At 43.1% G+C, this 25,783-nt stretch overlaps 1 long non-coding RNA gene across 1 annotated transcript; it reads left to right on the forward strand.

Annotated features, from left to right (window-relative positions):
- Window positions 1-1,365: 1,365 nt before the first annotated feature.
- On the forward strand, window positions 1,366-2,426 carry LOC147848318 (uncharacterized). The gene is made up of 2 exons (XR_015532005.1): window positions 1,366-1,572; window positions 2,168-2,426. It is a non-coding gene; the product is annotated as an uncharacterized LOC147848318 (long non-coding RNA).
- Window positions 2,427-25,783: the final 23,357 nt, after the last annotated feature.

A 25,783-nucleotide genomic window follows, 5' to 3' on the forward strand; every position in this document is an offset into this window, starting at 1 on the left:
CCTGTTGATCAAGTTTACTTTGAAAAGGCAAAACAAATTGAAAGCCAGGTTTGTTCTCCATTCTTCCTCTTTTCCTTTGGTTATATTAGAGAAATCAACATGACATGACAAATTACATTTAGTGCAATATTGTTAATGATTGGGTAATCAACTAAGGGTTAATTAATATCTAATCATGTGAGTAGTTAATCACGTATGTGATTAAACAACAGAAGACTATGTGATATGTGATTGTGTGTGTGTGTGAGAGAGAGAGAGAGAGAGAGAGAGGAAGTTACACTTATGAACAAACACAATGGGGGATAATTAACACAAGTCTAGCTTAAAGACCTTTTACTAAATTAATAGTCATAATAATAAAAAATACCCACAATGAGATATATATATACATCTTAGATGCAAGGGTGCACATGTGTGAGGAGAATATAGGTACGAGGATGTAAGTCCTATATTAAATGAACTTGGAAGTGGGGGATCTAGAATGTAGGCCACTTAAGTACAAGCTACTAAATCCCTTTTAAGGCTTTAAAGTTAATACACTAACTAGATTCTATTTATGTAACTACTAAGTTACATAATTGACAAAATAACTAAACCTACCTGAGCTTGATATCTCAACACGCCCCTTCGAGCTCAGAGAAGGTGACTTATTCTTGGTAGACATTCCTGTGTCATCACTATGGCACAACTGACTTGGTCACTTGAGCAAAGTCGGCATCATGCACATATCTAGAGCTGGATACATCCCCAAACTCTTATTCTCCGACCATCAGTTCTGTGAGCACTACTAATATGACAAATAGACTACATCCATCCATCCGATAAGAGAGCCAAGCCTACTCAACTTGATCCATTTAGACGTCTGCAGTCCAATGCCACATCAATGTCTTGGCAATGTGTCAAACTTCGTAACATTCATTGATGATGTGACTAGGAAGGTATGGGCATATCCAACAAGAACAAAAGATCAAGTGTTCGTGATCTTTCAAGAATGAGTCACAATGGTTAAAAACCAATACGGTCGAAAGCTAAAAATTTGCCTACGATCGGACAATGATGCATAATTAAATTTGGACGAGCTCATTGATTTTTGCCGATAGCGCGTCATTAGATGAGAGCTTACGACCCCATATAGTCCGCTGCAAAATGGTGTTACAGAAAGAATGATTCGGACAATTCAAGAGCAATTTGTTGCCATGTTACACCGGGCAATATTTTTTACTTAGTTCATTATTAATTATATAATGAGGATGATAAAATGGAACTTTCAACTTGCTCAAGGTTTTACAGTTCATTATGTAGATACTTCAAACTTTTTCAAAATGTGTTTATTTAAAGGCCATGTATGTTAACAACCTTCATTTTCTGATCTATTCATAGTCTTTTTTACAGCATTTAGATCTACAATATTGCACAAATGAGTCAACATGTTTATCGACAAAACCCCAAGTGGTAGTTGTAAGTAGGGGATCTTCTTCAAACATCTTCGTCGACAATGCAGCATATAGGTCTTTCTTGCATGAAACTTTTAATGTATCAGTAATAGACATGGAGTCAGCAAGCGTGGCATTGGTAAACCCTTGTGCTATTTCTTGTGTTAGATTATTATGTCAATTATTGATGTATTTAATATAATGGATATGTTTATTTAATGTCGTATAGCTTTGAAGATGGTTTTAACTGCTAATGAATAAGACCTATTGGTGCATTCATTATGATTCTAACTTGAATATATCATTATTAATTTTGTGGCACTATCATTATGATTGCAACTTAATGTCTTTATCAATCATTCTAGCACGATCATAACCTCTATATCGTCAACACTAAGTAGAATCCATACATATATCTACTCACATAATATGTGTGTGTATGTATGTATTAATTTATGAAGGTATGCTCATATTTGTATATGTAGGTGTGTGCATCTTGTAATGTGTGTGATGTATAGAGATACATATTTGAACATGCATGTATATATACAAACACGTTAAATGTTATAATGGTTGTTAATAATATTAAATTCAGAAGTAAAAATTGAACCTCTTTTCTATCTTATTGTCTAGCCTATACAAACATTAAGTAAAAATTCAAACAAACCTCCCTTTCTTATTATTTGGTCTATTATTGATGTTAAGACAATCCTGTGTTTGATTTTTGCTTGCAGACATGTCTTACCAATAATGTCTCCTTCATTGCATTTAGAGCTCTTTCAGACTTGGCAGGGGGATCTAGTGTGAGTAACGAGGAATCAATTTTCTATGACTTAGCAGCAACGAATGCTGTATTGGTACTTACAGAGTTCATTAAATTGTTGGGCGAATGAACTAAATCACACATTCAAAGAGTTTGGGAATGAACAATGTGTATGAATTCCTATATTTCATAACACTCCATTAATAAATGGTCTTATCTTCTTACTAGAACTATCATGTCTTGATGCTCTGTTTTGCTTGTGATAATTCTTTATTATGTCAAGTTAGTTCCGATCATTTTTTTAAAAAGATGTCCATTCATTAGTATATACATAGAGATATTATTGTATGTAAGTGATAGATAGAGGAATTAACCATCTTCGTGACTGAAAATGCCAAAAAGGGCTATCATCTTTGAATGATGAAGTGGAATATCTTTCCAAATAATACTAATATGAATGGAGATAATATATAACAATAATAACAAATGTTAAACAAATTTATCACGTAGTGAAGCAAAAGGATTGTGTCCTATTAAACTTCGCAAAAGCCCCTTCAGATCAAACCCAATGCTTATTAAAACGAAGACCTACTGTCAATAACCCTTCATCATGAAGGTAAAACAACGATAAATAAATAGCATGCTTACTATCATCTGAAATGTTGGATATTGATTTCTTAAGTAATTTACCCTCTTTTGACCAATAGAAAATATGTGCCAACATTATATATTGTTCATTCTATCAAATCAATGCATTGATTTAACCTCATTTTGAGCTTTAAAAGTGTAGTTCTCCGCAAAATTGATTTTGCTGAGAACTTACACTTTATTTATTTACATTGTCTTTAGACTAGTAATTTTGCTGATCACTACTAAAGTTATGGGAATGAACTCCTTAAGCTTCAACTTTAACTCTAAGATAAGTGCAACATCTCCTTATATATTTGCTTAATATGTTCCCTAAAACAGGGCTAATGATTGAACATGGAAACCCACAAAGAATGTCACTAATACCCCTAGACTTATGCAAGAGTTTTATCCTCACTACTCCAATAAACCAAATCTTTGTTCATGCATTGCGACTCATAGAACTCATCTTCAAAAGAATGGATGATGTCACAAAATGTCAATTTCAAAATTCAAACCTATAATCTTCAAACATAGTTTTACACTTTAACTATCACACCACATTACTTTGTACAAAAAGTGTACATTGTATATTATTATTATTTAGAGTTATGTGGTATTTTAGATAATGCATGATCGCCAAATGGCATGAGTGCATGTACGCCAAGTGACACAAACCATGCATGTGAACTGGCGATCCTGTGTGATCTCATGTAGAATGGTACCTATCTAACCATAACTCATAATGAGATAGGTTTTCTATAGTTTTCCCTAATCTTATGATGAGTACGTGTGGTTTAATTCCGAAAGGAATGAGGGTATTAATTGTAATATTCAATTCTACAATGTGGGGCAACTATTAAGTGTGTTATCACTTAACCACTTAAAATAAAGCAGTCAAGTGTGCATACACTACGGCCTAGGGTTTCTGCCTATATAAGGAGGCTAATTACCTTTATTAAGGAGGCTTGACTTATGTTGAGACTATGATAGTGTGATTATGACTCTTGTTAGCTAAGCCCGTGTGGTCATTGCAGGACACAAGACACGAGTCGCATCAACCCTCTATGTTATGGAACACTTGGAGGTTCGGGTCCATCTCACGTCTTTGCTAGGTGATGGTCGGGTGGTTTGGCACCCTTGTTTCCTGCCTTAGGTCTATAGTTCCTTATGTTTTGCATAATTAATTAGTTAGAGGCAAGAACCGAGTCTATTATAGATGCTATTAAACACTACACCTTGGAAGGGAACCTTCCACATTGATAACGTATTGGAAAGGTTTGTGTTCCAAATTTGCCTGTGGTCAAAAACATGAATTCATTTTGCACTCTCACTAAGGCATCTTGGATTAGATCATACACTTCGTATAATCTCTTATCATTTCTTTTTCGATATGAATGGTTAATGTGAGTAATTATCACCATTGTCGAGTTATTAACATACAATGAGTGGTAGAGATTTCCAGTTACTAGTGAATTTTCTGTAAAAAATTTCATTATGGAACACAAGAAACAACCTTGAGCATAGATTCCATTGACCAACCTCAGTCTAATGGACTAATAAAACAAGTGTTCAAATTAATGAGGGTATGCTTCAAGCTGTTAGGAAAAATAGATTCCTATTATGTATTTTTCTCCACACATACATTGATTAAATATAGTCCTTTAATATTGATATATTATTTTAGCCACAAACCTTGATCCACATTTACATTTATCATCATGAGTTATACATTGTATAAACTAAGGGATATGCAAACATATGTTTATTATTGCTCAATATAGGGCATGATTTTATGCCAACAAGCATTGACAACCTTGTGTTTTGAACCCTAGATGATATTTATATCTTAAACTCTTAAGACTTTGTCTATGGGTAAGTGTGCTAAATTAGCCCTAGAAGTTTGTAGATCTTTCACATTTCTCGATTATATTGGTTTATTTGCCTAATTGATCAAACTTTTAGTTCGCAAAGTACATTGAAACACACTTCCCTTAAATATTCTTTGCAAGAATGCAATCTTTTAAAGTGGGGCAGTATGTTACATGTGTATCCATAATTGATCATAAGATAGGTTTTTCGTAATTTTCCCTAATCTTATGATGAGTATGTGTAGTTTAATTCTAAAAGAAATGAGGATATGGATTGTAATAATCAACTCTATGGTGTGGGGTAACTATTAAGTGTGTTATCTCCTGACCACCTAAAATAAAACAGTTAAGTGTGAATACACTTGTCAAGATTCGAACTCTTGACATGACCATGTTATAATCAAGTATTATGGGTTAACCAACATATCTAGTATACAATTATATATATAATTGGTCCTTGTTGTTTTGGCTAGCATCATGTGCATAGTTGCTCCCTTGTAGTATTTACACTTGGCACATGCATGCATGCCTATATGCTCTATTGTAGATTCACATGCGTGCAACAAGTATGCATGCTGTGTAGTATAAATAGTTGAGTTCACCTTGAAAGAATTCAAGGTGAACAACACCAGTTACGAAGTCTTTCAGTTAATACTATTCATCCATTTGGTTATCTTCTTTCTTGTCTCTTGAGCTTATGATCTATCCATGACAGTTTGTTCACCTTCCCATCCTCATAGCTCTCCCTCTCATAAGCCATAACTATGTCTAACTCAGCAAGTGACTTAAGCCAGATAATGGTAGCCTTACAACAACTCCACCTTGAAAATGAAGCTCTTCGAATTTTTTTACAAGAACTTCAAGTCGGTACCTCCCTATCCTCACAACCCCTGAAGCCTAGTCTCCCACTGCAACCTAGCCTAGAGCCCAATCTTCTACCAACATCGGGCCTAGTTTCTTCGCATTTTCTTGAGCTTAAGGTTAGCCTCCCAAAAAAATTTGATGGAACGAGGTCGCGTTTCTGAGGGTTCATCAACCAAATTCGACTTATCATTCGGCTACAACCTCAACATTATGCAGATGGTCTTCGACAAGTCGGCCTTGTGGGCACTCTTCTCTCCGGTCTGGCCCAAGCTTGGTTTGCACCATTGATAGAAACTTCGTCACCTCTATTGGAGGACTTTCCCGCCTTCCTCGCCGAGTTAGAGGCCACATTTGGAGAGACAGACCGGCGACGTACAACCCTTAACAAGCTTTATGCACTCGAACAAGGTTCGCGTGCAACTTTTGTCTATGCTTCAGAATTTCGACAACTAGCATGCGACGTCAATTGGGATGATCAAGCTTTAGCTGATCACTTTCGGTGGGGCCTTCGAAGCAATGTCAAGAATCTTCTCTTGAACTTTCTGGAGCCCATCTCGTTATCCCATGCGATTTCACAAGCAATCCATTGTGACAATCGCCTTTTCGAATTTCGCCAGGAAGAGGGCCGGACTTGGGTTCCACCTCATTCACTTCCACGACATGCCCTGGTCATACAACCCCAGGTATCCCTCCCACCGACTGCGTCATGCTCCCCTACTTTGGCACATGCTCCCGTCCCCATGGAAATTGATCAAGCACGATTTCGGCCATTGACTGATGCCGAACAACAATTTTGGCGGGCTAATGGCTTGTGCATGTATTGTGGGGCCTCTGGTCATGTTGTTGGCCATTGTCCTAGGAGTAATCGCTCACAATTCCATCGAGCTAACGAACCCCAACATCCGGAAAACGACATCGTTCGGTTGTAGTAGGAGCCATGCAATTGGACATCTCTCGTCACCCACATTCTCTTGGTTCCATTGCCGAACCGTCAGGAAATTTCACATTGGAGGTATGGCTTTTGTTTAACTCTAGTTCCATTCAGTTTGTTGCTTTACTTGATTCTGGGGCATCTTCTTGCTTCATTGACGTCGTGTTCGCCCAAGCACATGGTGTACCCGTCGTTTGCCTCTCAAAACCCATTCCCGTTGAAGCCATCGACGGGCGCGTCCTCTCGTCAGGCGCAATTACTCAAGCTACGATCCCATTAGGGCTTCGTGTGGGCTCACACTAGGAGGAGCTCACCTTTTACCTCCTCGCATCTCCTCGACATCTGGTCGTCTTTGGACTAACGTGGTTGGAGGCGCAAAATCCAACAGTGGATTGGTGCAACCGCTCGATTACATTTAGCGAGCCAGGATGCTTGAGCAAAACTATGAAGGTCAATTCAGTTTCCCATCCTTCAGAGAAGGTCGATTTTGACTCGGCTACCCCACCATCGGTCCAGGATGGGGTTGTTTGTGGTGCCATTTCTAACACACTCCATGTTATTCTTGAGAAATACCAACACTTCTCCAACGTATTTGAAAAATGTAATGCTAATCGTTTGCCCGAACACCGGCTCTACTACTGTCTGATTGATCTTCAAGAAGGTGCGTGTCCACCCTTTAGTCCTCTATATGTGTTGTCTGCACCAGAGCTGAAGGCCCTTTGTGTGTATCTCGATGAGAACCTCGAGAAAGGATTTATTCAACCTTGTAAGTCGCCGGCCGGGGCCCCCATTTTATTCGTGAAGAAGAAGGACGACTCTCTACGCTTATGCATCGACTACCGAGGTCTCAACAAACTCATTGTGCGCAACTGCTATCCGCTCCCTCTGATCCCCGAACTCCTTGATCGACTCCGAGTTGCGCGTGTCTTCTCCAAAGTTGATCTGCGCGGAGCGTACAATCTAGTACGCATAAAGCTGGCGGACAATTGGAAAACCGCATTCCGAACACGGTATGGGCATATTGAATACAAGGTAATGCCTTTTGGTCTTACTAATGCCCCAACAGTTTTTCAACATAAGATGAACGATATATTCCGAGAATATCTTGATCATTTTGTTGTCATTTACCTCGATGATATTCTTATTTTCTCGTCAAACATGGAGGAGTCCGATTAGTTCTTGCCAAACTTCGCGAGCATGGCCTTTATGCCAAAGGCGAGAAATGCGAGTTCGACCGTACCTCGATAGAATTTCTGGGCTACATTATCTCGCCCAATGGCAACACCATGGATATGAAGAAGGTCTCTGTCATTCGGACGTGGGCGACTCCAAGTCGACGTAAAGATGTGCAACCCTTCCTCGGCTTCTCGAATTTTTACTGTCACTTCATCAAGGGGTTTTCCACCCTAGCACAACCTCTTATTGCCCTCACCTGTAAAGGTACTCCTTTTTTATGGACCTTGGAGGCGCAAAATGCGTTCGACTCACTAGAACACGCATTCATCACTGCCTCGGTGCTGCTACATGCCGACCCCACAAAACCCTTCCAAGTCGAAACTGATGCCTTTGACTTCGCCATTGGCGCCATCTTATCCTAGGCCGACGACACCAACCTAATGCACCCAGTGGCTTACTACTCCGGGAAATTCACGGCCTCCGAAATCAATTATCCCATATACGACAATGAGCTTGCTACTATCATTGCTGCCTTTGAAGAATGGCAACCCTACTTGGCCGGCGCACAACATCGTGTCCAGGCAGTGACTAATCATGAAAATTTAGTTTATTTTTCCACCACACGTACTTTGAATCGAAGGCAGGCTCGTTGGTTGACATTTCTCGCCGACTACGATTTTGAGATCGTATTTCAACCTGATGGCCAACATGGGCAGGCCGATGCCCTTTCTCGTCGAGCTGACCTTGCACTCCGTCCTGGGGATGTTGCTTATACTCAACAATCTAGACGTTTGCTGAAACCCGACCAATTGCATCTTTTTGTCACTTGTAAGTTGCAGGATGATTCATTACTCCAACAGATCACCGATGCATCCACAACCGATGCGTTCGCCAACGAGATTTGAGATAGTCTACAAAACCCCTCCGAGGCGACCAAAAGGAAGGATCTTGACACCTTCACCATACAAGAGGGTTTGCTATTCCGAGATAATCTCTTATACATCCTTGAGGGCCCATGTCGCACCCGGGTGTTGCGGGAATGCCACGATGACCCACTTGCAGGTCATTTCGGGGTCGCAAAAACCCTCGAGGTAATATCTTGGGGGTACTGGTGGCCACAACCATGGAAGTTGGTCAAAGAATACATGAAGAGTTGTGAGGTTTGTGTTTGCTCCAAATCCGCTCATCATCAGCCATACGACTTACTCCATTCGCTTCCATGCCCCCGTCGTCCCTGGGCCTCTATCTCTATGGACCTGATAATTGATCTACCCTTAGTCAATAGCTATGATCTGGTGTTGGTCATTGTCGATCAGTTTACGAAGATGGCTCACTTCACTCCATGATCCAAAACCATTTCCGGAGAAGGAATGGTGCATCTACTACTCAACAATGTGGTCCGCTTGCATGGACTCCCCGATGATGTCATCTCCGATCGTGGACCCCAGTTTGTCTCTCACTTCTGGCAGCACCTGCTACAAACTTTAGGCATCTCTGTCAAGTTGTCCTCCGCGTATCACCCCCAAACTGATGGGCAGACGAAGCGTGTCAACCAAATCCTTGAGTAGTATCTTCGGTGCTCGGTTAGTTATCAACAAGATGATTGGGTCAACTTACTTTCACTCACGGAATTCACCTACAATAATTCTCTCCATGCATCAACTGGCGTCACTCCCTTCTTTGCAAACTATGGTTTACATCCTTGCTTCAACATTTCCCTTCCTATCAATTCTGTGAACCCTTCGGGGGAGGATCACGCACGCGTTTTAGAAGAGCTACATCATGATTTATACTTGGAGCTTAGCCTCGCTAGTGAACGATACAAGAAGTAGGCTGATCGCCATCAATCTGCCACTCCACACTTTGTCATTGGAGACATGGTCTGGTTGTTATGCCGACACATGTCTACTACTTGTCCATGTGCAAAACTTGATTACAAGCAGTTGGGACCATTTCGTATCATCGAGGGCATCAATCCCATCGCCTTCCGGCTCGCCCTTCCATCCCACCTCCGGATTCATGATTTTTTTCATGTCTCCCTCCTTGAACCCCATTATGCTTCGCAAGTCCCAGGACGTTAGGCCCCACCACCACCACCTGTGCAATTGACGATAGGGGAGGAATACGAGGTCGACCAAATCCTTGACTTGCGTTGGCACCATCGACACTTGCAATACCTCTTCTTGTGGAGGGGTTACCCATGTTTGACGCCACGTGGGAACCATCGGAAAATTTACAAAATGCCCCGGAGGTGGTCCAAGATTTTCATCACCAATATCCCCACAAACTAGCGGCCGATTTGGGAAGGCGGCATAGGAGGGGGATAATGTCAAGATTCTAACTCTTGACATGACCATGTTATAATCAAGTATTATGGGTTAACCAACATATCTAGTATACAATTATGTATATAATTGGTCCTTGTTGTTTTGGCTAGCATCATGTGCATAGTTGCTCCCTTGTAGTATTTACACTTGGAATTGTAGATTCACATGCGTGCAACAAGTATGCATGCTGTGTAGTATAAATAGTTGAGTTCACCTTGGAGGAATTCAAGGTGAACAACACCAGTTACAGAGTCTTTCAGTTAATACTATTCATCCATTTGGTTATCTTTTTTCTTGCCTCTTGAGCTTATGATCTATCCGTGACAACACTAGGGACTAGGGTTTTTGCCTATATAAGGAGACTAGCTACCTTCTTATTAAGGAGGCTTCACTTATGTCAAGACTATAACGGTGTGGTTATGGTTCTTGTTAGCTAATCATGTGCAATCCTCGTAGGAACCAAGGTACCACTCACATCAACCCTCAATGGTATGGGACATTGAGGAGGTTCAGGTTTGCCTTAAGTCGTTGTTAGGGGGTGGTCAGGTGGTTTTCCACCCCTCTTTCCTATCTTTGGTCTATAATTCCTTATGTTTTGCTTAATTAGTTAGTTAGAATCTAACATATACTATATAAGTGGAAGATATGCTTAGTGATGTATAGAGAAATTTTCAATGAAGGAACTCAAAGAAACCCGACACATACTGAGCATGAGGATAGAGCGAAACCAGATGAAGAAAACTCTTCGGCTCTCCTAATTTGACTATATTCAAAAGGTGTTGAAGCGCTTCAACATGGAGAATGCAAAGCTTACACCAACACCACGTCCAATGTCGTTCAGAGTCCAGACTATTAGACAATGACTCTCCCCTCATAGAGGTAGAGGAAGAACTCAATGACATGAGCAAAATACCCTACGCATCGGCCGTAGGAAGTCTACTGCACGCGATGGTGGAAAGATGGCACATTTTATTCCATGTTCTAAAGCAATTTCAGGGATGGAAACAACAGATCTATTGTTAACAAATATTGTGCGCCTTTGATGGTTTACTGGATGACATTATCTCTGATCGTGGTCCCCAATTTATGTCTCATTTCTGGAAGCGCCTCTTCCAGACTCTTGGAACTTCCATCGACGAGCTGCGCTTGGTTTTAAAGTCGGTGACATGGTCTGGCTATTACGTCGGCATATTCTGACAACTCACCCATGCAACAAACTTGATTACAAAAAGTTGGGTCCATTCCGCATCATTGATAAAGTCAACCCTATGGCTTTCCGTCTTGCTCTTCCATCACACTACCAAATTCACAATGTCTACCATGCATCGCTTCTTGAGCTCTATCATCCATCCTCAATTCCAGGAAGAAGCATTGAGCCACCTCCCCCTGTGGCTTTGGTGACTGGGGATGAGTATGAAGTTGAGACCATTCTAGACTCACGGAAGAGCCGGCGAATGCTCTAGTATCTTGTTTTATGGAAAAGATATCCCATCTCCAAGGCTACATGGGAGCTCGCTAGAAATTTACTAAATGCCCTGGAAGTGGTTCATGATTTTCATCTCTGATATCTGTGCAAACCCGCATCTTCTTGAAGTTGGCACTTAAGGGGAGGATAATGCCATGAACATGGACTTGAATGTGAACCTTAGGCCCTTGCATATATATATTTCTCCTAGACAAACTTTAGACTTCAAACCTTTGTAAAAAGAGTGGTATGTAAGACTCAATATGTAAGACCCAATATGTAAGACTCAATATGTCAGACTTGGCATGCAAGAATTAGTAGGCTTGATATTATAATATGTAAGACTTGCCATGAGCATGCTTATCATGCATCACTACATGTATAAAAAGGGTTTATCTCCCTTATTAACATCAAGGAGATCAACACCAATCATGGAATAGATACTTTTACTCATTGTCATCAACTTCTCGATCTCTCTATCTCATCAACTTCCCCATCTCTTTATCTCCAATTGTTCATCCGTACAAGGTGAAACGACGCACCCGAATCAACCACCCATGTCGATTCTTTGCCGAGATTCACTTTGTTTTGCTCACTAATGAGCAACAACTCCTCCTCACTCACGGCGATTGCTGAGGTGTTCTTCTTGTCCGGGATTTTCTTTGGCTCTACACCATCAGTTCCCCCTTTTCCTTTCGAAAGTGTCACCAGTTTTTTTGGAAGTGCTCTGACTTCCCACAATAGAAGCATGTGGGTTTCCCCCTCGACTTCGACCTAGTCCCCGACTTATCTCGGTTCTAGGAACTTTGATTTCGTCTTCTTCCTTGAATCGTGTCACCTTCTGTGACTAAGGCCTTTTGGTCGGTATTGGACTCTCCGTCCTTCTGGCGAGCTTCTTCATTTAGCAAGCTTGACTTCACTTGCATCTAGGGTAGGTGTTTCCCTTCCGGTCCCGCGTTGCCCAACGTGACAACCAACGTTTCCCAACTGTCCGGAAGGGATCCCAGCAACAACAGTGCTAATACCTCGTCGGCCAGAGGTACTTCTAGAGAGGTGGTTTGGTCTATCAATCCTTGGAAGGAATTGATGTGGTCCACCATACTGGAGCCATCCTGATATCGGAGCCTCACTATTTTTCGAAATACTCAGATTCAGTGCACGATGTTCTTGTTTTCGAACATGACACCGATCTTTTCCATAGGATGTCTGCTTCTATTTCTTCGCCGAAGTTTTTGTATAGACTCATGTCTATAAAACACCTTATATATACAACTACCTTCAGATGCAACACTTCCCAAGTCGCTGCATCGATATTGTCTAGTCTTTTATTTCTGAACTGCACCAACAACCAAAGGTCTTTGCACACGAGCATGTCTCTCATCTTCGACTTCCACACTAAGTAGTTGGAGCCGGTTAGCTTAAACATGTCGCTGAATGAGTCTTCCATCGCTCTAATACCACTTTGTTAGGAATCGACCGACCACAACCAGTTTCACGTTCTTATTCGTGTGCAGAAACCAAAAACTAGTACATAGAAAGAAAAATGTGAAGACACAGAGACACCAATATTTTATGTGGAAAACCCGAAATGGGAAAAACCATGGGGGTCCACAAACCCTGAGAAAATAGATCATTATGGTAGAGAGGAAGTACAAATACGGAACTCGGAGCCAATGACCTCGACTTCTCCTTCGTCTGACAGACGATTACAGAGTTCACTCTCTCTCACTCACGGTTACAGAGGCAACTACCTCGTTCTAATTTTACAATAATGATCAATTACAACTACTAAAGTTTGCCCTAGTTGCTTATAAACAAAAGCAACTATCTGGCTATTTACGAGTATAGCCCCCAAGAGGCATTTTAGACCATTTACATTTGTGGTCTTCTAAAACGATTTCGATTTTGGTAGTCTAAAATGATTACCCTTGTGTCCTCGATTTCGGTTTCCCATCCAGGGGGACCTGTTTCCCAACACTTTTGACTCCTAAGCTTTCCATACAAATTGTCAGTTTAGTGTTCATGTTCTTATGCAGGCTTAACCATCTTATAAAGGTGTAGATACCAGAAGTGGAAGTGATATCTATATATTAATGATTCTAGTTGATGTAGTCTAATCCTTAGTGAATCTTGTAGGTTATAATACCTTAGGCTAATGTTAGTGAAAAACCAAGCATATTAAACATAATATGGATACTATTTTATTACGTTTGGGTGTATCTATCATGAGTCGATCAAGATCAAATGTCTAATTGTAATAATTAATCGTAATAACTAATCTCTTTACACCTATTCACCGAGTGTAGATTAGTGTCGACTTCTTGATTGAACGTTCAAAGTTGAATGTTCGACCTATTGTGTCTATTGGCTACAATAGTTCGTTATCGGTAGGTTAACACTCTAGACAAGACAGACACGAAGATAGATTGAGGAATGCGTAGCTCACTTCTGATGGAAAAGCTCGATAGGAGAAACGAAAAATCTTGTTCATACAAGATACATGTTGAGAGGCAAGCTCAACATGGACAGAATTGGCTAAAGAAGTCGAGCGCCGAATCTCTTGGAGACCGATTGACTATGCTCGAGTCGGTTGAAGTAGCCGAGAACCGAATCGAATAGAGTTCGATTTGGGTGTGCCGAGTCGAATGAAATCCAAAAAGGCCGTTATGGGCCTATATACCTATTATAGAAAATAGGAATATTATAGGCAAAATTAAAGTCAGGCTCATTTATCAGCATTCAGGTACTAATGGTACTTGTGTCAACCCAATTGTCAGGGCTTGTATAAAAAGTGCTCATTGAGCACATGTACGAGATGAGAAATTACGCATCTTGGTTGTACGAGATGCACCAGTACTTACTGGGTCATGGATATTGGAGTTATGTCGAAGAAGCTAATGATGAAGCACCTCAGTTGACACATAGAGATTTCCCGACCTAGGAATACGCGAGGAGTAGAGTTTGGTACTACTTCACATCTTGTGTGAGTGACCAATTATGGGGCTACATGTGGGATGCCAAAACGTTGAAAGATGCTTGTGGAAATCTGAAGAAGATTTCCACCGTGAGCACCACAACCAGAAAGCTTCAACTTAGACAATTATTGAGCAATGTCCGATAGAGGGATATGTCGGTGGCTGACTACACCTCTATGATCAAGGAGGTCTACGACTCCCTCGACTCTGTCAACATGAACATCGAGGAGGATGAAATGGTACAGGTTTGCATCGGAGTGTTAGTGTCGAAGTTCGGAGCATTCGGAACGGTAGTCAGCAAGAGGGAGAATATGCCTTCGTTTTTCGAGCTACAATCGATGTTGCTTGTAGAAGAAAACCACTTGGGTGCATCGACGAGTACGCATCGACAACAAGATGCTCTACACGGAGGTAGAAATGCCCCGTGGTCGGCACGTAATGGAGGCGGTTGATAGGAGTAGAACTTGATGCATAATCGAAATGCTGACAACAGTTCCGGACCCTCCACGAGTAGGGGGAGTCAAGGCGGCGTCAGAGGTCAGGAAAGAAAGGCGGCAATGGACAATTGGTATTGTGTCTAGAAGGGCCACAGAGAGAGGGAGTGTTGGAAAAAGGGAGACGATTCAGACAAACCCGGATCGAGTCAAGGAGATGACGATTGGCATCAGAGATCACATTACGTTGAAGGCTCGGGGGCGAGCCGAAACGGGCCCAACCTTCATCATGAAGCACAAAGCCAACTTGATGGTGGTGAACACCTCAAGGTTGAACGAGGTATGGTATGTGGATTCAGGCGCATCGAACCCCATGAAGAATCACAAGGAGTGGTTCTCGACTATGGAAAAGCCAGAGAAGCGAGGGTTCGTTGAAACTAGTAATGAACCCCCTCATCGCATCGAACAAATAGGAGATGTTCGTCTCAGCCATGTCCGTCAAAGAGAAATAATGAGAAATGTCTTGCATGTGCCGGCAATCACATAGAACCTTGTGTTGGGCGGACAAATTGTCGACCAGGGCACCTTAGGTGCTTTATAGAGGAAGAAGGCAAGAACATCGCGCAAGGGCGCAGAGATGGGAGGATGTTTATCCTCACTACCAATGAAGCTGTGACAATGATGTTTTCATAATGGAAAAAGGTCGAGTCAGACATTGACCTATGGCACAAGTTGTTCGGCCTTCGGGAGTTGTAGACAAAAAAACATCATTTTTGGCTACCAAAATTTAGTGGCTGAAATGGCTAAGCCTGCAAAGCATGGTAGTTAGGGAAGCATCACTGAGTTCTATTCCCAAATGAAAGAAATCGGAACTGAAACAAGCTTGATTTAATCCATTCGGATGTATGAGGACCAATGCAAAACGTGAGTATCGGTGGAAGTTGTTATTTTGTAACCTTGATTGATGACTACACTCAACACACTTGGGCGTGCTTGATCGAGAAGAAAAGAAAAGTCTTCTCTTGCTTCTTCAAGGTGAAAAGCCTTGCCGAATGGGAGAACGGTTGGAAAATCAAGTGCCTAAGGTCTTATGGCTGAAAAGAGTACTTTTCCGTCTAGTTCTCTAGCTACATTCTCTGTGTATACCTAATTGTCTACTATTGTGCAACCAAGCCGACCATGTCTTGTGTACGAGCTTCTACGTATACTATTCTTCTACATGGTATCAGAACGTGAGGGTTGAAGATTCCCTACAGCCAACAAGCACTTCAACATAGACAAGCTTTTGAATCTCCATGTTGGCCGATTGGATACCCAGAGTCAGACTAATGTGGAAAGGAGTTAGTGTCCGAGTCAGAGTTGAAAAGTATGACCAGTATTCGGAAAACACATAAATATGAAAGCATAAAATTTAAAGTAATATTAGGAAATAGACGGTTTTGTAGGTTCTTGCCGAATTGGTTACCGGTAGGTTAACACTTCGGACAGGACAGACAGGAAGATGGATTGAGGAATACTATTTTATTACGTTTGGGTGTGTCTATCATGAGTCGATCAAGATCAAATGTCTAATTGTAATAATTAATCGTAATAACTAATCTCTTTACACCTATTCACCGAGTGTAGATTAGTGCCGACTTATCCATCTCTCCACCACAATCTTCTTGACTAAACGTTCAAAGTTGAATGTTCGATCTATTGTGTCTGTTGGCTACAACAGTTCGTTATCGGTAGGTTAACACTCTAGACAAGACAGACACGAAGATGGATTGAGGAATGTGTAGCTCACTTCCGATGGAAAAGCTGATAGGAGAAACTACACATCTTGTTCATACAAGATACATATTGAGAGGCAAGCTCAATATGGGTAGAATCGGCTGAAGAAGTCAAGCGCCAAATCTATTGGAGACCGATCGACTAGGCCCAAATCGGCTGAAGTAGCCGAGAGCCGAATTGAATAGAGTTCGATTTGGGTGTGCCAAGTCGAACGAAATCCAAAAAGGCCATTAGGGGCTTATATACCTATTATAGAAAATAGGAATATTATAGGCAAAATTAGAGTCAGGCTCATTTATGAGAATTCAGGTACTAATGGTACTTGTGTCAGCCCAATTGTCAGGGCTTGTATAAAAAGTGCTCATTGAGCACGTTGTATGTACAGAGTGTTCATTATTTCAAATTGACGTGTTGTTGTTTTCTCTCTTTGTCTCTCTCTCAATGTGTATCTATTATTTGTGTTTACCTAATTGTCGGGTTTCGAACAATCAACTGTGTACTCGGTGTCCATCGCACAAACTTCTACACACGAATTGTTTCACATGGTACTAGAGCGCGAGGGTTGAGAATCCTCTGTAGCCGATAGAAAAACAAGAAAACAAGACAAAGATGAGGTTTCTCGTTTTTGGAAAAGAAAAGATAGGAAGCTCGATAGGAGCAATTATGCATCTTGGTCGTATGAGATGTACCGGTACTTACTTGGTCATGGATATTGGTGTTATGTCGAAGGAGCTAATGATGCAGCACCTCAGTCGACACATAGAGATTTGCCGGCCTCGGAATAGGCAAGGAGTAGAGTTTTGTACTGCTTCACATCTTGTGTGAGCAACCAATTATGGAGCTACATGCAGGATGCCAAAACGCCAGAGGATGCTTGGGGCAATCTGAAGAAGATTTTCACCGCGAGCACCACATCCAGAAAGCTTAAACTTAGACTAGAGTTTAGCAATGCCCGAGAGTTTAGCAATGCCCGATAGAGGGAGATGTCAGTGGCTGACTACACCTCTAAGATCAAGGAGGTCTACGACTACCTTGCCAAAAAGCCAAAGGATGCTTGGGGAAATCTGAAATAGATTTTCACCGCGAGCACCACATCCAGAAAGCTTCGACTTAGACAAGAGTTGAGAAATGTTCGACAGAGGGATATGTCGATGGCTGACTACACCTCTATGATCAAGGAGGTCTGCGACTTCCTCGCCTCTATCAACGTGAACGTCGAGGAGGATGAAATGGTGCAGGGGTGCCTCGGAGGATGAAATGAACTGTAGTCTACACGAGGGAGAATACGCCTTCGTTTCTTGAGCTACAATCGATGTTGCTCGTAGAAGAAAACCACTCGGGTGCGTCAACGAGTACGCATTGAAAACAAGATGTTGTACACGGAGGTAGAGATGCCCCGTGGTCGTGGTGGATGAGGATGGTTGGCATGCAATGGAGGCGGCTGACAAGAGCAGAACTCAAGGCATAATCGAAATGCTAACAATAGTTCTAGACCCTTCACGAGTAAGGGGAGTCACGGCGGTGCCGGAGGTCGGGAAGGAAAGGCCGCGATGGACTGTTGGTATTGTGGCCGGAGGGCCATAGAGAGAGCGAGTGTTGGAGAAAGGGAGACGATTCAGACAAAGCCGAATCGAGCCAAGGAGATGCAGATAGGTGTTAGAGATCGCATTATGCTAAAGGCTCGGGGCAAGTCCAAACGGGCCCAACCTTCGTCATGAAGCACAAAGCCAACTTGATGGCGGTTAACACCTCAAGGTAAAACGAGGTGTGGTATGTGGATTCAGGTGCATCGAACTACATGACAAATCACAAGGACTGGGTCTCAACTCTAGAAAAGCCAGAGCAGTGGGGGGGTCGTTGAAACTAGCGATGACACCTCTCATCCCATCAAACACATTGGAGATGTCCCTCTGATTCATGTCGGTCAGAGAGGAATAATGAGAAATGTCTTGCATGTGCCGACAATCACCAAGAACTTGGTGTTGGATGGACCAATTGTCGACCAGGGCATGTAGGTTCGATTTACTCACCTTGGGTGCTTCATAGAGGAAGAAGGCAAGATCATCGTGCAAGGGCGCAGAGATTGGAGGATGTTCATCCTCACAACCAATGAACTGTGGACCGGGATGTTAGCGTAAGGGCAAAAGGTCGAGTTGGACATTGACCTATGGCACAAGTAGTTCGGCCATGTCAACTTCCTACGGATTCGGGAGATGCAGACAGAAAACATCATTTTCGGCTTACTGAAATTTTGTGGCTGAAATCACCTAGCTTGCAAAGCCTGGCAGTTAGGGAAGCATTACCAACTTTTGTTTCCAAATGAAAGAAATTGGAGCCAAAACAAGCTTGATTTCATCAATTAGGATGTATGGGGACTAGTGCAAAATGTGAGTATCGATGGAAGTCGTTACTTTGTAACCTTGATCAATCACTACACTCGGCACACTTGGGCGTGCTTGATCGAGAAGAAAACTAAAGACTTCACTTGCTTCTTGAAAGTGAAAAGCCTTGCCGAACGGGAAATTGGTCGGAAGATCAAGTGCCTAAGGTCTGATGGCAGAAAAGAGTACTTTTCTAACCAGTTCTCTAGCTATCTACAAACGGAAGGAATTCGACATGAATTGTGCTATAGATACATGGCGCAATAGAACATCGTGGCCGAGAGGAAGAATCAGGTGATAGAGGAAGCGACCAGGGCAATGCTTGAGGGCAAGCATATGCCAAAGTTCTATTGGGCCGAAGCCATCAAGATGGATGTATACCTGTAGAATCAGACTTTTGCAAATGGAGGATTGTCGCCACATGAGCTATACATGCGGGTATTTGGTAGCATTGCATATGTGCACGTGCGAGTCGTGGAGACTCGACCGTGCAGTCCCCACAGTCAAAACCGATGAGACAGTTTACGTGCGTAGAGAAGGGGAAGATGAAGATGCTGGAATACGCTAGTGAGGCCAATACATCGGATTGAAGCAAATTCGATGTGGCTAGGAGCAGAGACGGACCTCCAAAAACAACGTCAATGTCGACCGAGCGGGCCACGAAATCTATGAACCAGAAGTTGCGTTGATCCAGCTGACAAAAGAATCTTGTAGTTTGGTACGAGTACAATGAGTATATGGTACATCATTATACGTATATGGCGAAGGTGGCATAAATGCGTGAGCCGGAAGCTATGTAGAAGCGGCGAAATATGCCAATTGGAGGAAAGCCATGGAGGAAGAGATGCGAGCATTATTGGATGGCACTTACATCCGATGGATGTAAAGAACATGTTCTTGGAAGTCCATCTTGAGGAACAAGTGTACATGGTACAATCCCCCGGATTTCTATCCGAACGAAACACCTCGGTAGTTTGCCAATTGAAGAAGTTGTTGTATGGACTTATGCAAGCCCCACATGCCTGGAACACGAAGATCGCCCAACGACTGTTGATTTGGTAGAGTTAGACCATACCAATTAGCATTCTGCTATATGTTGATGATTTAGTCATCACTGGAGCTGACCTCAGAGAATTCGGCCGAGTAAAGTCTCAACTTTCAGTATCTTTCAAAATGAAGGATCTAGGGGTTCCTCATTCTTCCTCGGGATTGAAGTGATCCGGACCCCCGAAGGCATATTGATCAGCCAATGTCATTATGTGTTCTATATGCTCTTCAAGTTCTTGATGAAGGATTGGAAGTCCATCAGAACCCCTTTGTACAGAAACGTGAAGCTTTGCCAACATTCGGGAACGGCCTACGAATCAAATCGAAAATTAATAATAAGAAAACTTAGTTATCTTATTGGTGATGTGTATCTATCTATCTATCTATCTATCTTAAAAACTTCCTCAATTTTTGTTTCTCTCTCTCTCTCTCTCTCTCTCTCTCTAACGACATTAGTGCATCACTTCAGCTGCCCATCATCAATCCTCCATAACCACTAGTGGATAAAGGCTCGACGCTTGTCCGCGCTTGTGCCGCGCACATCCCGACGTTTGGCACGTGTGTCACGCGTCACACGACAGCGGAAAGGATATTGCAATATGCCATTGGCGCTAAGGATACGACATTGTCGTATCGGGTAGGAGTAGTCGAAGAGTTAGTCAGCTACACGGATGCCGATTGGATCGGAAATTCCGACGATCGCAGGTCAATATCTAGATTCGCGTGTTCATTGGGAAGCGTTGTGATCGTCTATAGCAGTAAAAAGCAGCTGATAGTGGTATTGTTGAGTATTGAGGCCGAGTATCGAGGGGCGTCTATAGCTACATGCGAAGAGATCTGACTCAAAAGGCTATTGAAGGATGTGCAAGTGGAGGTGTTGGAATTGACAGTGTTATACTGTGACAACCTCAACAATATCCAACTTGAGAAGAACGGTGTCTTCCATGCCTGAACCAAGCACATAGAGCTGCACTATCATTTCGTCCGTGAGCGAGTCCTCTCTGGTGAAATCGAACTTCTGTATGTTCCAACTGATCGGCAGGTTGCCGATATTTTCACCAAACCTCTTGGCCTGGACAAGTTGGGCCAATTTCTAAGTATGCTTGGCTTAAAACATCTTGACATGCTAAACTTGAGGGGGAGGAGTGAAGCTGGAAAGGAGAGATACGAAGTTTGAAAAGTCGAATCAGATGAACTCTATTTGGGCACGACGGAAGAAGTCAGAACTTCCGGATCGGATGGAGAAGCGAGGATGCATGGACAGGTGGAAGAAGATCGGCGAAGCTAAGATTAGCTAGATGTAGGGAGAGCAGAAAAAAAAGAGAGACGAAGAAAGAGCCAAACGAACCAAGGGGAGGTAGAGCCGAGAGAGGCGGTAGAGTAAAACAGGACAGAGCCGAACAAGAGAAGGACAAGACCAAGTCATGGGCAGATGTAATCAAGGGCGTGAAGGAGGACGAATTTGAGACAACCAATTCAAACAAGAGACGGAATGAATCGGAAACAACCAATTTGATTGAGGAACGTGATTTGAAAGAGCCAAATCTCATGAAGGCCAAGTAGACACGAATGGAGCTGAAGACGACATCGAGACGAAGGAGCCAACAGGTCGAGGAGCACCAATACCATGACAATGAGGGAGCTAAGAAGGGCTAGAGTAGTAGACAAGTTGACCGTAGGGGTTGAGGTGCGCGGAACCAAATGGGTCGAGGAGCGCCAGACCGAAGGGGTCGTGAGATGCAGGACTGAACTGGACGAGGAGCGCGAGCCAGCCGTTGGGACGTTAGGAGAGGCTGGAATGACGAACCGGCTAGAGCTGACACAGAGGGACCTCAAGTTGAGCTAGAGGGGGGGTGTTGAGAGGAAAGCTCAACATGGGTTGAATCGGCTGAAGAACGTTCGACCTATTGTGTGTATCGGCTACAACAGTCGGCTGTCGGCAGGTTAACACTCCGGAAAAAATACACATGAACATGGACTCAAGAATGCATAGCTCGCTTCCAATGGAAAAGCTCGATAGGAGAAACTACGCATCTTGGTTGTATAAGATACATGTTGGGAGGCAAGCTCAACATGGGCCGAATCGGTTGAAGAAGCCGAGAGCCAAGAGCCGAATCGAATAGAGTTCAATTCAGGTGTACCGAGTCAGATGAAATCCAAAAAGGCCGCTAGGGGCCTATATTCCTATTGTAGGAAATAGGAACATTAATTGAAAAATTAGAGTCAGGCTCATTTATGAGCAAAATTAGTGTCAACCCAATTGTCAGGGCTTGTATAAAAAGTGCTCATTGAGCACGGTGTATGTACAAAGTGTTCATTATTTCAAATTTAATAGTTGTTGTCTGCTCTCTCTCTCTCTCTCACTGTGTCTCTATTCTCTTTGTTTACCTAATTGTCAAGTTTAGAATAATGAGCTGTGTACTCGGTGTCCATCTTCCACACACGAATGTTTTCACAATGCACCAGTACCACCCCAGACACAAGTATTGGAGCTATGTCTAAGGAGCTAACGACGCAGCACCAGAGTTGACATATAGAGATTTTTCGACCTGGGAATAGGCAGCAAGCAGAGTGTTGTACTGCGTTGCATCTTGTGTGAGCGACCAACAACTTGGCTATATCCAAGATGCCAAGACGCCAAAGGATGCTTGGGCGAATCAAAAAGGGATTTTCGTAGCAAGCACAATGGTTAGAAAGTTGTAGCTCAGACAGGAGTTGAACCCATCGAACAAAGGGACATGTCGGTGGCCGATTACACCTTTGAGATCAAGGAGATATGCAACTCGCTTGGTTCCATCAATGTGACGGTGGAAGAGGATGAGATGGTGCATATCTGTCTTGGAGGGTTACCTTGGAGTGTTGTCTCCACAAGATAGAATACACTGTCCTTCTTCGAGTTGTAGTCCATGCTTCTCGTAGAAGAGAATCACATGAGTGCATCGACGAGCATGCATGCCGAGAGCAACATGTTGTACACGGAGGTGGATTAGCCCTGTGGTCGTGGAGGACTTGGGCGACCCTCACTAGTTCCTCAGGATCAAAGTGATCTGCACCCTGTATGGCATATTGATCAGCCAACGATATTATGTGTTGAATACGAGAGGTGTACATGGTGCCGACTCCCAGATTCCAATCTGAATTGAACAAGTCGATAGTCTACTCGCTGAAGAAGTCCCTCTACGAAGTGAAACAAACCCCCCATGCCTGGAATGCAAAGATCACGTAGAGATGGCATCAAGGTCAGATGGGGTTTAAGCCATTGAAGTCAGATTCTTTGTTGTTCATCAGGCATCGGTTAGCATATTTCTTTAGGTAGATGATTTGTTCATTGCCGGCACCGACCTAGAGGAAATCGGCTGCATCAAGTCTTAGCTGGGAGCATACTTTGAGATGAAGTACTTGGGGGACCTTCACTACTTCCTCGGGATTGAAGTGATTTGCACCTTGGAAGGCATATTGATCAGCCAATGAGACTATGTGTTGAATATGCTCTTCAAGTTCGGCATGAAGGATTGTTAATCCGTCTCAACTCCTCTTGATAGGAATATCAAACTTCATCGTGGATCTGAGATGGCTTTTGACGTGACACGGTTCCGACAGATTGTCAGAAGCTTCATCTACATGCCGATTACATGGTTGAACCTCAACTATCAAGATGGCTGGATCATTCAATTCATGTTGCAGAAAACATCTGATCACCTTCAATGCACACATCAGATATTGCTTTATGTGAGTGGCATGAAGGATCCAGAGTTACAATATAGGGCAAGTGTAGCCAAACAACTAGTTGGCTATACAGACGTTGATTGGACCGGAAGTGCATGTGATCGTTGATCAACATCAGGCTATGCCTTCTCTTTGGGGAGTGCAGCAATCATATGGTGTAACAAGAAGCAACCAACAGTAGCATTGTCGAGCATCGAGGCTGAGTATAGAGGCGTGGTTGTCCCTAAGTGCGAAGCCATTTGGCTTTAAAGGCTATTGAAGGATCTACGAGTAGAGTGATCTACTGTGTCAACCTTAGCAGTATCTAGTTCGCGAAGAATCTTGTCTCTCATGCTCGGGTGAAACACATCGAAGTGCATTACCAGTTCGTGCCTGAGTAAGTTCGTTTCTCCGGCTGCTGCTCCGTTGACTGTTGCTGTTGCTCCTGCTTCTGCACGGTCTCCATCTCTTCTGGGCGTTGCTCCTCTGATAGCTGCTGTCTGGCTCTCGGTGCCGACGGTTGTTGCGGATATTCCTCCCTTGGCTGCTCCTCCTGAGTTAAATCCGGTTGGCTTGTTCAAGCCTTGCCTCTGTCCGTCCTTTGCTTTGACGCTGGCTCTTCATCACTGAGATTGATTGTTGCCACACTCTTCGTCGCCTCTTGCAGTAGCCTCTCCTTTCCATAACTTTCAAACCGGATTTGGTTATCCAGCCGATCATCGTCCAGTTGTGCCACTAGTTGCCGGACCACTGCTATCTGTTCATCAGCCAACACTACGAAGTCATTTGCCAATTCATCTTTCACGGCAGCAAAGTCTTCCTTTTCCAGCTTATAGAACTCATCTCCTTCCCTTTGCCGGTTTTCTGCGTCCACCCTCAACAAATGTAGCTCGGCAGCATGCTTTGCCCATTTCGACCACCATAATATTGAGCTGTCTTCAATCAAGCGCTTTGTTTGATTCTTCCATGCTTGTACAATGCTCCAGGCCCATCTTTGATTTGTCTTCTGCGGCCTGCCGTTCATCTTTCAACTGTTTGATCAGGTTGGCAGTTACCACCTCCTGGTCCTTGTAGCGCAACAATTGATTCTGATTGGTTGTCTGCACTCTTTGTAAGGCCATGGTGGCGCGTTCCGTTTCCGCATGATGTTGCATCTGGAGTTCCATGCATTCCTGCACCGCTTCAGCTCGTATGTTTGCCTTCTCAGCCTATTCTTCCGCTAGTGCCATCTCCGCTCATTGTAGTTCGTTCCGGAGCTCGAATATCTTCTCCTGTTGCCGGTCGCTGTCGGTGATGAGCTTCTTGTATTCCGTCTCGACATGTTTATAATCCTGGTGCAGGCGGTCAAAATCGTCTGTTTTCTGCTTCAGCTTCTGATTGATTTGGCGGTGAGCTCGGTCTTCCCTATCCTTTTGCTACCGAAGCTCTTCTTTGAGCCTCTCTATCTCTGTTTCCGCCATCCTTCGGAGTTTATCCTTCTCTTGCAACAATTTTTCTCTCTTCCTTAAGCCGGTCATAGGCTTGGTGTCCCTTCCATAGGCTTTCTTCTGCTTGGCGGAGGTTGTTGGCAGTCTTCCGTTGTTCCTCCTCCGCCGCCATTTCTAATTCTCTTTCCCTGGCCCGTAATGCTTCCTGTGTGGCCATGTCTTCTTTGAGAATGGCAAGCTCTTGTGCTTGCGCTGTAATTGTATCCGGAATTATTTCTGTCACTGGGGTCGTATTATTATGTCCAGTTGTCGGTGTTTCATTATTTTGTACATGTACCGGAGCCACCGGTTCTTGTTCCTAGGGGTCCTGTTACGACCATCTTAGCCAATTCTTCCGTGGCTATTTCCAATTCTTGTTCCAAGCTCCGGATGCTTGATCGGGCCTTCTCTAGTTCTCCGGTTGTGGCTAGCAACCGGTCCAATTGTGCTTTCTCTTCGGCCTCCATATAATGGACCACTCCGGCTATTTGCTCACCAATCCACTGCAGCCTTTGGCTATCAGTGCCTTGTTGCTATGTCCG

This window comes from Azolla caroliniana, unplaced genomic scaffold (assembly GCF_043228905.1).
Source record: "Azolla caroliniana isolate FFs.n. ecotype wild unplaced genomic scaffold, voAzoCaro1.0.p SCAF_397, whole genome shotgun sequence".
Taxonomy (NCBI): domain Eukaryota; kingdom Viridiplantae; phylum Streptophyta; class Polypodiopsida; order Salviniales; family Salviniaceae; genus Azolla; species Azolla caroliniana.